Genomic DNA, 14,529 nt, shown 5'->3' on the forward strand with positions numbered 1-14,529 from the left:
GTGTGAAATGCGCCCGTCTCCTGTGTGCGCACAGGCCACGCAGCTGCTCGTATGGCTGGGCCCAAGCACACGCAGTGACTGGGGCTGTGCGTGTGAGCGCGTGCGTGAGCGCGTGCGTGCGTGTGCACAATTGCCAAGAGCATCCTCAGCTCCTGACGTGGGCCAGGGTCAGGCAGGGTGGGAGGGGTGACGTTTTGAGCTAGATCTGGGCTCTGTCAAGGGAGCAGGCATTGCTCAGTTGCTGAGTGACTGTGTCTGCCCCCACAGGATGGGGTAAAGGATGCACCGAGCTCTCCTTTCCCTCTTCTTTCATGCAGGTGCCAAAAATCCTGAACACCCTTTACACCTACATGCAGCAGAGCACCCACAGGCCCTTCCTGCTCCACGCGGTGTTTCTCCTCACCAGATTTCACCAGGAACCCACGATCAGCAGTCTCCTCCAGAAGGGTCTGCCCATGGACAGGTACGTGCACCATGCACTTCCCCTCGCTGCAGTCAAACGGAGACCCCAGCACTTGCTTGCGCTGGGGGGATCCTGTTAAGAAGCAGGTCCTTTCTTTTTCTGCCTGAACAGTTTTGAGCGTTGCAAGGCTGTGTGCTTGTGTCTCTGCCGTGAGTGGGGCGTTGTAAGCCCCATTGCAGATGAGGCGGTTGGAGGGCACTGCAGGCCTGCAGGGATACGGTCTCAGGGGTGAACGTCTGTTCCCTTGCAGGGACACGGTGGAGCTGTGGAGGAGCCTGGGGAGAAGCACCCTTGGGATTCAGGTCCTGAGGTGCTTAGTGGAGAAACTAAACAGAGCAGGAAACAACGTCCTGGGGACTGACTCCTCTGCTTGTGAGCGGTGCAACTCTCAGACCGCTCTGGAGGTTCTGACGGTACGTTCAACAGCAGACACGTTTCTGCAGCTTTGCCTCTGCTTTGAAAGTCATACTTGGGCACAAGGAAGTCAGGTGCCCTTTGGGGAAGCTCGTGGAGACTCCCAGGGTACTGTGCTGGGCCGGCCTCAAGGAGAGTGGGGAGCCAGGACAGTTTTGTGCTCGTGAGCCACGAGGCTGTTGCAGAAGTGACAACTGCAAGCAGTAACCCCCTGCCCCAGGCAGGCTGGTGGTTAAAGGCCTTTCCTGAAGAGCTGTGTCTTGGTCACATTTCTCTGCAGATCACCCATGCCATCTCCCAGGTGGTGCTTGCCCTGAGGAGCACAGAAGAGCTCAAGCAACTGCTTCCCCACATCCTTCCCAGCCTCCTGAGGTGGGCCAGTGAAATGCTGAGCAAGGAGAGGCTGCTTTGCCCTGTGAGCAGCTGGAGAAGGATGTTCCTTGAGGGTCAGGTCCTTGAGGAGAAGCCCTGCAGGTAAGGAGGTGAAGGGGCAGATGGAGGAGCTGGCTTCAGTTCCCCTTGCCAAGGCGTGTGCCTTTGTGGGGCTGAGGGAGTGCTTCGCCTGCCCCGCTTCCTAGGTGTGGAAACCAGTCGTCGTGGTTGGTTTTCCTTCTGTTCCTTCACGGAAAACCTCCGGCTCCCAGGCGGGAAGGTCTTACGCAGCTCGTACAACTCATACGGCTGTCATCTTGCCTCCTGCATGCCCTTGCATGCACACTAGCACTGCACTCCCTCAGCGGACCCCGGCTGGGAGCAGTGACTCTCGCGGGCACTGGTGTCATTCTTTGCAAAATGCTGGTGGGAAGAGGCATTAGGTGTTGCCTTGGGAAGTATCTAGCATGGAGTCAGTCTAGGGGCGTGGGTTTTCTTCTGCTTCGGTGGGTTTGGGGCATTCCGAAGATGCCAGTGTCGTTAGCTGCAGTCTTGAAGGCTGTGAAGCATCATTTCAGGGGTGTTTAGCTCTGCTAAAGATAAGTCTTCCCCTAACCTGCTGTGATTTGAGATTTCTTGGGGTTTGTGGTGGTGTTGTTTTTTTGATTTGGTTTGGTGTGGTTTCTTTGGGTTTGCTTATCTTGTGTTTTGTTTCTTCTGCCAGGATCTTCCTTTTAGCTACAGAGTTGGTGCTAGGCAAATGCATGGCGCAGAAATGGATGCAGCTGCTCGTGAATAAGTCAGTGTGGGCTTGCCTGGAAGACCCCCTGCATCACTCTGAGGGGGTGTATCTCCTGAGCAGGTAGGAGCCCCAGGGAGGCACCTGGCCACCTCCTGCAGGGCTGTGCCCAGGGAAATGGCTGCCGGGAGCCTTCCAGCATGCCTGGGAAGTCGTCCTGAGCTAAAGAATAGTGTCAGCATCAGCGTAAGTGAATTCTGGAGACCCAGCCTGAGGCCTTCCTGGGTAACTGTGTGTCCCTCGCTTGCGTCCCCTGTGCAGCGTCCTGCTCCGCGCTGGGCTCATCTCCCCCTGTCTGGTGAGGAACCTCTTGCCGTGGCTGGACTTCTACTCAGTTAAGCTGCGCATGCAAGCTACAGCTTGCCTTGCTGAGGTAAGTCAGGGAGTGGGGAAGGACGTGTTCAGAGGGGTTTTACTGCAATACTGCTGCTTGGGTTGTCCGGCTCACTAGCCTCACTAGTGTGAGTGGCAGAGGAGCGAGCTTCTGCCATGCAAACGAACATCTCTCTTCAAACCCAGCTGGAAGAGGCAGAGCGTGATCTGAGAGCCATGAGAGAAATGGCAGAAAGAAGTTAACAGCTGGAGCAAGAACGTGAGGAGACAAAGTTAGCACTCTGGAAGGAAGAAGAGGAAGGCGAGTGTTTGCAGAGGGCTCAGATGTATGCAAGGAACCGAAGATGATGTCCTGTCTTCTTAGATCTGCTGGTTAAATCTTTTCTTTATGCAGAGAGCACATTGTCTCACTCTCTACCCTGCGTGTACATGAACTGAAAGGCCTCTGTGCCAGCTACTGCGGGGCTGGCGTGGGTGGACTGGGTGCCAGCTACTGGAGTCAGCCAGGGGGTGTAGGCACCCCTGGCTTGTGGTGCCAGCTCCTGGCGTGGGGTCCCAGTGCAGCTACTGGAGCGAGTGGGGATCTCGGCCAGCAGGCAGCGGGGTGGGAACGGTGTGTGTCCTGAAAGCCACCCACTTGGGGGGAGCAGCACGAGTGCGGCGAGTGAGAGGCTCTGAGTCTGCATCTTCCCCAAACCTGGTGTGCACGAGATGTGCGCGTGCACTCACCAGCAAACTTCAGGCTGGACCAGCTGGTGACCAGAGGGGCCTCGGGTCTGGGCTGGGGTCTCAGGCGGGCGCAGGGTCCGTGCCGGCACCTGGGGAGACACGCAAGTGTGGGGCGCCTGTGGAACAAACGTGCGAGTGCTGCCTGTTTGCAGGGAGCACCGAGATGGACCAGTCAGCGAGTGGGGGACCCGTGGGGTGGGTCAGAGGGCCGGGATCCGGGCAGGGGTACGTGGGGGGACGGAGGGGGCTCAGGGGATCCATGAACACGCGTGTGCTTGTGAACGTAGAAAGAGCCGTGGGTGTGCCTGCACCGGTGACCTCCTGTCTCTGCCAGCCCAAGAGGAGGAGTGGACGTGGCTGTCTCTGTGCTTCATCCGAGTCCTGCACATGGGTGCTGTTGATGCAGCACCTCATCTGCGGCAGCCTGCGCGACTGGCAGTGCCGGTGTCCTCCGCGTGTGTGTCTGTCTGTGTGCACCTCGGGGACGCGTGCTCAGCTTCGCTACTAGTTACACCTGCAAGTGTAAAAGTGGCAGCTGCATTCCTCAGCCTGGGCAGACTCCAGATCCCCAGGCACCAGGCTGGGCTCCAGCAGCCAGGCAGGACCGTAGTGGGTGGCACTGGTCTGTACTGGGCTCCAGCAGCATGGCAGGAGGGGTGCTGGTCTGGAGCGGCTGGAATTGGTGGCACCGGAGCATGACTGCTTCCAAGCAAGCAGTCGTCTTCCTTGGTTTTGGCTCAGAAACCGGCTGCAGATACGGGTTGTTTTGCTACAGGGTTCATGAGCCCAGCTTTGCCTCGTCCCTCCCCTTCTTCGGCTTCCCTGGCCGTGGTTCCCCCTCCTTCTGCCAGGCTGGAGGGCAAAGAGGGTGGTTGCTCAAGAGGCACACCTGCCTGACCCACCATCGCCACCTTTATTCCGCGGGCCCCAGGCACATCTGAGCACAGCTCTGGAAAGCAAAGGCATAAGGAATGACACGTGTTGGGGGTCAGCTGGGCTTTAGAAGCCATGACTCTGCCTGATGGTGCAGCAGGACACACTACATGCCAAGAATGTGCAGCGAAATGACTCCTGTGAAGTACAACGGCAAAAACCCAACTGAGGAGGGACATTGCTTCAATCTGTCAGCCCTCTGCTGCCATGTGCTCTGCAACCCCTGCTGCTCAGGTGGCTTCCAAGCCAACCAGCTCACCTGGGCTGTTTGCGGCCATCGGGCGCCTTTGCTGTCAGGCGGGTCTCGGTGCCGCTCTGCAATCAGCTGTCACCTCCCTCCACGGCGCTCTCCTGCACACGGTAGGACTCCCTCCACTTGGTCACCTTATGGACAAAGATCAAAAGGGAGGGATGGGGTTTGCTTTGCCCCCATGCCCAGGGCGCCGCCAGAGAGACCCACCACCCCCAAGTCAGCTGTGTGATGTGGACCCCACGTACGAGCTGTAGGTGTGGGTCAGGATGGCTGTGGGGAGCGGGCAAGACATTCTGCGGTGCCCCCGGCACTAGCAGAAGGCAGAGCTGGGGCTTCGCTGGGAAAAACCAGCCAGGGGTGACCCTGACACCCTGCACGTGTTCCCAGCCCTTGGATCGATCTGACAGCTTCTCCTTCTGCCCATTGGTGCCACGGGATCCAGAAAGCAGCCCTGCCAGCCCTGGTGTAGTCCTGAGCCACCTCTCAATAGCTGAGTCTTTAACCAGCAGGCCTAAAAAGAGGGAAAACTGTCCAGAATTAAGCTGTGCTCAAGGCTTTGCAGCCAGTATGGCTTTTTGAGCAGCCTGGTGGTGCTGCTCCTGGGGAGTGCTCAAGAAAAGGGCGGCTGCCTGTACCTGCAGGCAGGTGGTGGACTGTGCGCAGCAGGAGCGAGCGAGCGATGGTTCGTGCGGCTGTTGAATGGGTCTGGCCTTTAAACGTGTCCAACCTGGTATGCCTGGCTCCTTTTTCCTTGCAGGTTCGATTTAGAGCTCAGATAGTATTTTTTTTTAACACCACAATCAATCGGCAATATTAGGCTGCAGGATTAGGCCCAGGGCAGGGCTTTTGTAGGCAGCACATTTCTTGAGGCTCCCGGTAACGCACTTTCTGGGGAGTGCTCAAGAAATGGGGACAACTGATAGTAACAGCTATTTTTGGTCTCTCCCGGTCGCTCTCTGTCGAGCTCCCTGACCCCCTTTTTCAATCCCTCCCTCTCTGTCTTTACTTCTTTCTTTCTTTCTTTCTCTCTTTCTCTCTTTCTTTCTTTTCTTTTCTTTCTTTTCTTTTCTTTCTTTCTTTCTCTGTCCAGCTCCCCGACCTTATTGTTTAGTCCCTCCCTCTCAGCCCTGTACCTGTTGCTGGTTTTGTCTTCTCCACACCCTTGTCAGCGTTTCCTAACCCCTCCCTGCCTGCCCTAGAGCCCCTGGCTATTTCTCTCCCTCTCCACGCCTCTTTCCCCCGCTCCCTGGCCTCTCTTTTTCCTGTCACCCTCTGCTGCGCCCTGGCCTTATTTCCCCTGCCTGTCCCGCCGCCTGTCCCCCTCTCCTGCCCGTCTCCCCTCCTCAGCCGGCCGGGCCTCCAGCCCTCTCTTGCTGTCCCTGGGCCTGCTCCGCACCGGGGACTTTCTCCTCTCTGGCCCCAGCCCCGCTCCCCGTGCTCACCCTCCTGCGCCCCTCTCCCTCCCTCCCCACCAGGACCGGCCCTGGGCAGCCCCGGGGGGGCGGCCGTGGGGCCTGCGGGGGGCGGCTGGCTCGGGCTGGGGGCGCGGTGCCCGCGCAGGGTCGGGCGGCGGGAAGGCGCGCCCCGGGGCATGCTGGGAGCTGGAGCCCTGGGGCAGGGGCTGCCGGGCGGCCATGTTGTGTTCAGGCTGTTCCACACATGGCATTTGATAAAAGTCAGAGGGGGAGGAAATCTCAGTCCAACAGCCAGCTGTTAAAATGTTGCAAGGAGCCTTTGCAATATCAAACAGAACCAAAACCCGCTTTCAAAGGGAATGACTCCGCTGTAACCACCGCTGAAATGTTTTGTAGAAATACAGGTTCTTAGCACACCACACGACTAACCAGCTCCCAGGGGCATGAACAGGAGGACCCCCCTACTGTAATATAAGAAAGTATCCCACATTTTAAGGTGAAGGTACAATGGCAATGCTTCCTCCCCCGTAACTGCAGGTGCTGGCCAGGTCGGTTGCGTTGCCACTCAGACATTTCCCCAAGGTTCCTCTCGTTCACTTTTTGGTCAGTCCCACTGATTCCATACTTACGCATTAAGAGCTGGCATTGCATATTTTCCACTGCTTGTCAGCATAGCACCCTTGTCTTGGGACCTTTCACCCCCACCATGAAACTCCACGGAATTCCTGTGCTCTTTCCGTTCTGGGAACAGGCTCAAAATTTTTGTCCTGTTAAGAAAAGAAACGCACATACATCTCATCTTCAGACCCACACTTAAAATGACATTTCCATGATTTCTTTAAGCAGAAAAAGCCTGTCATCTTCTCCTTTTCAACTAACTCTCCTTTCCTCCTCTCAGCGCACTCAAGCTCACAAGGAGAGGCATTCATGTCCAAAAAGGAATCTGAACCAATCAGGGACAGAACTACGGATGTCCGATTTAGACCTACATACAAAAGGCTTTCAATTTTACGTTGATTGTAGCCCATTCCATGGGAATCAGCAGCTGTATTCTTCACAGACACAGACCCTGAGCTCATGAATCTCTAGGTTAAGTTATCCTAACAGCTTATCAAGTGATCAGCTCCAATGAGCCAGGGTTAGAGTAATGCCTCACACCATTCGAGTGAAGGAAAAGCAGCTATACCAAACATCAAGACGAAAAGTAAACACACCACATAGTAATTTTGATACTGCAAGGGCCGTTTTAAAATGTGTAGTTACACGCAGTGTTCGACCCAAGTGGCAAATCACGATCTAGGCCATTACCAGTCCAGTATTTCCTTCTGTTATTTATATTTTAGTAGCAGAACGACAGTGTTTTCAAACCTGACGAAACATGCTGCCCCTTTTCCAAATGTAAATTCAAAGTCGTGCTATACTAAAGAAAGGCTTCACCTTTGGGAAACTAAAGCAGCATCCAACCCTGAGGTCACCCAGATCCAAAAATGGGGGATTTGACCCACAAAGGCACTGGGCTCTAACCCTGTGCCAAAATTTGTACACTGGGTTATAGGGATTTTCATTTGCAGGCAAACTAGCCAACTGCTTCATCAGAGAAAGTGGAAAGAGCAAATGCAGACATTCAGAACACCATTTGTGTAGCAACGATAATATTTACCTTCACGGCAGTCCACTGAAGACATTTCTGTACTGAGAGGGGCCCAAACAACATCACTTCCATTATATGGTTTCAGGAACAAATACTCAAGTATTTAAGGACATGAAAAGGAGTCATTGAGCTGCACAGAACTGTCCTCAAAACATAGGGCGTCTGCTGGCTTTGGTATTTGTTCGAACCCGCGCATCAAAAGGAAGAAACTGTACCGAGTTCAGTAACAATGCTTTCTCAGTGGGTTTTGGTAACAATTTCAAAAACCATTAGGCAAAGCAAAAGTATTTAAAAACAGAAGCTAAGTGATACAAGGTGAAAATGGTAAAAAGCACACTCCAAACCATTCTTATTGCAAAGAACAGAAGCACACAACAAGCTACACAAACATGCACATTACTAGCTGTAGACAGGCAGATCTAGAGCATGGCACCATGTTCGGTTGTGCAAACCCTGAACCTACACCATCTAAAAGCGATCTGTACAACACACAGCCTTTCAGGAAATATCCTTGCATATTCAGGATGAAATGCAACGCATGACTGGGCACCAATACCAATAGTCACATTAGAACTGTGCAAATGATGGCATTACTAGTTTTTACTATGCCAAATCAAACATATTGTCTTTACAACACAGTCTATGGTTTTCTTGAAAATATATTAAGTTAATGTTTGGAAAATTGTCACAAGGCTCCATTGTTCAGAATTAAGTGCAGTGTGCAGAAAAACCTGTGAGACTGTGTTTTTACGTACTGCTTTTGATGTTCCACTCACTGGCTCGGTTTGACTTCTAGAAGAATAAAGAAAGGTGATCAGAACTTCAAGCAGAGCACTTGTACCCAACATCAAGCAGTGCAAACAAGTTATAAAGCCTGAACATCAAAACATGATGTTCTGATAGTCTAGGGAACGTGGAAATTCATTCGTACACATAAACTCTTCTCTCTTGGTAGAGTCAGTGCAACTAAAAAAGCCCCCCAAAATCCCTTTTCTACTTTGTCACAAGTTACCCTCCCACATACAGGACCCAGAACACAACAGTGCAAGAGGAAACCCTCAGGTGTTTTGTCTCTGCTGCAGAAGGATCAAAACTATGAAGCCTGCACTACAGTTTTGTGTTCTTAAATAATCAACCACCAAAACACGAAGGCACCTTTAGCCAGACTGTATATCCCCAGTATTACAGATCAGTACCAGATACGGTACTTCAATTTCTAAGGAAGAACGGTGATAGTCTAGACACTTCAAAGTCTATTTAAGTGAAAAAAAAAAAAAAAAATCAGTGATCTGACAAAGAAATAACAACAATGTCAGCAGCATCGTCTTTAGAACAGTGTTTCTTTGTGGAAGCCCAAGCCCTGTGTTCAGAAAGCTACCATACTTAGCCATCAAAGTGCCAAAACACTAAATCTGTTACATATGCTATATTGCCTGAAAATAGGAGTGGAAATGTCACCTGAAAGGAGTTCCTAGGATTTGGTGCGATTCGGGAGCCCTGTGACAAAACCCAGAAAGGTCTTAATTGCCAGATTTTGCTTTAAGATAACCTGGAAAATGCTACAGTGCGGTAGGAAATGGTTATTACATTTGAAATCTTGCTGAGATTTCACACACTCATTGATCTGTAGCTGCATGCTACTCATCACAAATCAGACATGCAACCACTGATAGCGTTAACAAACAATTCATACCTCATCCAAAGTGCCCCATGAGCAGAGGGCAATTCAAAGGCTGCTGTGGAATTTATGTGCAAAGAGAAGGGCTCGTGCTGCCTGCCACTGCTGGAACACCAGCAGGCTCGCAATGACAGCCACGCACCTCCTGAAGGTGAGGAAGGACAAGGACGTACTTTAGATCACCACGCAAGGGTTTCTTCAACCAGTTACCTTGAAGAACACACCACAAGGGCAGTAACACATTTGTGAAGGTCTCTCCACCACTACAGCCTCCATTCCTCACTCCCACACCTGAACCACCCTGACAGCAGTTTCTGCAATGTTTCCAGCTGAAGGATTAGAAAGCTCATCTGTCTCGTTCATTTTCCATGTTAGAACAGCAGCGCCATTCTTTCCGTGTCCCTGCATACAGGTACTAGTTTGATCTTTGATGACAGCAGCCTCTCTCCTCTCATTTCAGGGCAGCATTACAACACCAGGAGAGGGTGCCGCCCAACCAGAAACGGAGGGTGCGTCGCCCAGACAGCACTAGGCATACGTAGCTCAATTAACCCCCAAAACAAGGAACACAGAATACAGCATAAAAACCCGGAGCACAGATACCAGCTTAGGGTAGAAATGATATCTTAGAAAGAGAACTGGTAGCATTTGCTAACGTGCTAAGGTGCTTACTGAGTTTCAGGTTTGAAATGATTAACTATTCCTTCATCGCACTCACACAGAAGGCAATACACCTGAGGATATTGTTCGTTTGCTCTCGCCTGAAACGGACTTTGTCTTTAGGAAACTTGTTGGAGTCTCTTGTGAATGAAACTTCTTGTGTGCATGGCTCACCAGCTGGCAACCCTTGGTCTTTCTTCTATAGCTAGTATGCAAAAACCCCAGATCTGCGGTGGAAGAACACCTGCTGTTTCCTGCCCCCTCTCCCCCAAAGGCAAGAAATAGTCAAACACTGACAATCACACTCTTCTGGGGTGGGAACAAATTATAAGTTTACACTACAGCGCGTATCTGTCTTTAGTCTAAAAGCAAACACATATAATAAGGAATCTCTCCATGTGCAGGAAACAGGATGTACAACTCGGCTCTCAGAACAATCAACCCCAAGAACAAACCCTACAGAAACATCTTAGAAATTACCATTGTCGGAGTTTGAACCCCATGTCCCAGCAGGGCTAAAAATGCCCGTCTACTTGGGGGCAGATCCATTAAAATCGACCTCATGACAACATTCACACTGGGGGACCCCGAATGTGGTCTTGCACGTGGTTCTTAGACCGTTCAAGCGTTCAGGTCCAATGCGATTTGACCAGTCGCTACTTAACACGCACGCGCGCTGCTCTTTCTCAGAGCAACTCTAATTCTGTGGTGTCGTCATCCGTCTGCTTCTTTCTTGATCTAGACGTCACCAGAGTCAGGCTTGCTGCAGTTCCTTACCTCTGATGGCAGGTGAGGGGAGGGTTTCACAGAGGCGTCAGACAGGCTGGGACGCTGGCGTCATCTGGGTAGTAATGCTATACTTTGCGTCCCAGCCTCTCAGCATCCCTGGCAGAACCATCCCACAGCGTTTCATCACGCCTGCTCCCTGCCAGGGGCTTTCTTGGCTCGGGGCAGGTCCCTCTTTCCCTGCCCTCTGGCACCCAGACCCAATTCACAGCTCGGCACTGCACGCCCTGCTCCCGGCGCCCCCAGGGCACCCGTCCTGCTGCTCGCTGCTCTAAGGATGCTCTGCCTGAAAGGACTGAAACCCTGACCATCCCTGACTCAGACCTTATTGTAAGCACCCTTGTTCGCTTGTGGTTTCCTCTCCTGCAAAGGTAGTTTTAGGTATTTGAAGAATGCAACTTAGTGCCTGATAGGATTAAAAAGATCTTGAATAAGCTCATAAATTCATTGATAACATAGACTCGGGACATCAGTGCCGAGATAAGCACTCCAGGAACTAGTCTAAATCAGCCCCTTGTGACAGTCCACGGCCAAAGGATTGGTGAGCTAATTCAATGACTATATATGGGCAAAGGAAACCCAAAGTTCAACCAGCGGACAGGTGAGGAAGACCATCGGAGACCACTGGAGGACCCCCAAAGACCACTAAAGAAGACAACTATGCATGCAGATTGAACTTTTACGTATGTTAATGAATCCTCGGGAACCCTACGACTATGTATGACTTTATAGCATGCCCTTCCCACGCTTTCTCAGGAGCGGGTGAAGAAGCCACTGGCCACCATGGCCTTGGTGGAAGCCCGGCTGCCTGTGCAAGCCCAGCCGAGCCTCCAGCAGGTGAGCCGGGGCTGGATTAGCCCTTGGCGGGGGGGGATGTCCATATTCCCCATGGCCAGAAAGAAAGAGGGCAAAAGGGGCGCTGCAAGAGGGGACGGGGCACCTGAAGCCTCCAGCCCTCGTTTCCAAGCCCGACGTTAGCTCAGAGCCGGCCGGAGCCAGGCTGGAGCCAGGCCGGGAGCGCGGCGCCGGCCCTCCCCGCTGCCTTCCCTCTGCCCCGGAGGTGGGCTGCACAGGGAACGCTGCTCCAGGACAGCGGGCAGAAGGAGGCAGAGACAGCTGAACAGGGGATTTTCACATTTGTGAAGAATCCAGCAGAAACAGTTGCAAAGGGCAGCATCAGTTTACAGGAATTTTCACCTGATGAAGCCAAGTAGTAGGAGTGAGAGTTACACAGAACTAGAGGGCAGCGCTGCAGTCAAACAGGGAAGCAACGCAGACAGCTCTAACCGCACACTTTCACCTGGCTGCCCGAAACAAAACAGCGTCGGGATCCCGGTTGCTCACCTCACCCTGGAATAGTCCCATTCCTCGCCTGAAAGCTGCTGTGCGCACGGCCGAGGACAGACACCATCCGCACAAGGAGCAATCAGAGCTCGACGCTGCACTTTCACTGGTGAAGTTGCCTTGGAAGAAAATACACCGAAGAAAGAAAAGCGGCCGCCCCCGGCCCCCCCCGCCCCCATCACTTCTCCTCCTCAGGCCCCTCGGCCTCTGCCCCCTCCGGCCCCGCCCCAGCCCGGCTGGCACTGACAGGCCGCCTCCGGCCCCGCTGATTGGCTCGGACGCGGCCAATGGCGCGGCCGTTGCCGGGCGGGCACAGGCAGCGCGGGCCTGTCCTCGCAGCGCTGCCCTGCGCCCCCCGCCCCCCGCCGCTCGTTCCGCAGCCCCCCGGGACACTGGGCCTGCGCAGAGCCGGCCTTCGGGAAGGGCCGTGGCAGCGCGCGCGGGGTGGGCAGCTCTGCGTCCCTCGGGCCGCTCGCGGGGGCGGGGCCTGCCTGGGGCGGGGGGGCGGGGGGCAGGAGCGGCGGGGGGCTGCCCTGGGTGTGCGCTGGGTCAGCAAGTCCTTCCCCGAGTGCGGGTCGGTCTGTGCTCCAGCCACAGCCCCTGGGCGGGAGGAGCTGCGTGAGGAGGCCGCTGGCATCAGCCAGGCCGGCACCTGGCCGGAGAGACGGCTCTGCCCCCGTTCCCACCGCCCGTGCTGAGCCCAGCGCCCAGGGCCTTCCTCAGGCCTCGCCTGCCCCTGAGGGTGGGGAGGAGAGACGCCCTGTCCTGGCACGGCCCAGGGCATCCTCCTGTGGCCAGAAGGAAGGACGGGGCCCGCGTCGCTCTCCCCACGGGGGCTGGCCGCCGGCCTTGATGCCTGTCCCCGGGGCTCCCCAGTGCTGGCAGGCCCTGCAGGGCTTCAGGGCCAAGCAAATGCTGGGGCACCGGCAGCTCCTGGGGCTCAGGGCAGCTTCGGGCACCTCCAAAGCCGAGGGGCGGCTGCCCCTTTGCTTCTGCTTCTCTGCTTTGCATTATTTGCTACCCGCTTCGTGGCCAAAAGTGTTTCTCCTCGTGGCACATGGCCTGGGCAGAAGCCACTTTCCTGGCAGTCTGGCAGGATTTCGGGGAAAGGAGGCAGTCACAGCATGCACACAGGTATGAGGACAGTGAAAAGGAGCCCTATCAGGGCTTTTGTGCTCTTTCAGATCTGAACTCTGATGTTTGTGTGCATCCCAGCACCAAAGTCAGGGTTTTCTTCCTCAAAGCTGCACCGCTTTTCACCAGCCAACGTGCGTTGGGCTGAGCTGGCCTTCAGGATTACTCAGCTCCTTTCGTTTTAATTGTGTGCTGACACTTTCCCTTTTTGCCAGCAATTTCTCTCCTTCTCCTCTCTTCCCCCCCTCCAGTTCCATCCTCTTTCAAAGGTGTCGTGGTTCAGCCCCAGTCGGCAACTAAACACCACGCAGCTGCTCGCTCGCCCCTGTGGGACGGGGGAGAGAATCAGAAGAGCAAAAGAAAAAAAAACCCAAAACTTGTGGGTTGAGAGAAGATCAGTTTAATAATTAGAATAAAATAATAATGATAATAATATTGGTTAGGATAACAACACTAATTGACAATATAATAAAAAGGAAAAGGGAAAAAGGGAAAAAACCAGAAAGACAAACGACACAACCGCTCACCACCAGCCGACCGACGCTGCCCGTCCCCGAGCCGCGGTTGCTGCCTCCCTCCCCCAGCCAGCTCCTCCCAGTTAACACTCTGGGCATGACGGTACATGATATGGAATATCCCTTTGGCCAGTTTGAGTCCGCTCTCTTGGCTGTGCCCTCCCGGCTTCTTGTGCACCCGGCAGAGCACGGGAAGCTAGAAGAGTCCTTGACTTAGTATAGGCACTACCCAGCAACAACTAAACCATCGGTGTGTTACCAACATTGTTCTCATACTAAGCCCAAAGCACGGCACTGTGCCAGCTGCAGTGAAGAAAATTAACTCTATCCCAGCTAAAACCATGGCAAAAGGTAATTATGATTTCACCTTCTGGACAGATCATCGAGTAGGTAGACACAGGATATAAGTATAGGCTGGTCTATACCTCCAGAGCTGTAGGCTGAGCTCTTCTACCTTTACAGCCTAGACAGATATGGGCTATGGGTGGAGCTACTGTTTGCCAGTTATTATTTCTTCTGGGATCCTGAGGCAGTGGTGGTCCTCAGCCTGCAGCTCTGCAGCAGTTAAACCTACCACTGAAAGGGTTTTGATGGTGGATGCTGTTGTGTGTTTCATTTTCACTGAGCTGGAATTGTTTCTATGCAATTAGGTGATGGGGATCTCCTTGCACCGACCTTCTGTTTCTGGAGCGCGTCCTGACAGCCTTTGTCATCCAGAGCTTTCCCGTCTGTTCCCAGGAGGAGTGATGGCCACGGTGTGGAATGACTAATGTGAGTAACGGCCAGTTTGTCCTCCCGTTGCTCACAAGCTCTGAAACTGACACCTGCAGACCAACCTCTCTTGCAGGGCGCAGCAGCAGCCTAACCCACTCCCTTATTCTTTAGGCAGAGTCAGACAGCCCAGCCTGGGAAACTACGCTCAGATAACAGCTAGTTGTCTTGATTCGCCTGTGTCCTGTCTTAAGGGGTAACCCCCCACACACACGGCCCCACACCCCAAAATCCAAGAGATGAGCACGTACGCAGCCTTTCATAAAGACCAGAGGACTG

This window comes from Phalacrocorax carbo, chromosome 28, assembly GCF_963921805.1.
Source record: "Phalacrocorax carbo chromosome 28, bPhaCar2.1, whole genome shotgun sequence".
NCBI classification, from domain to species: Eukaryota; Metazoa; Chordata; class Aves; order Suliformes; family Phalacrocoracidae; genus Phalacrocorax; species Phalacrocorax carbo.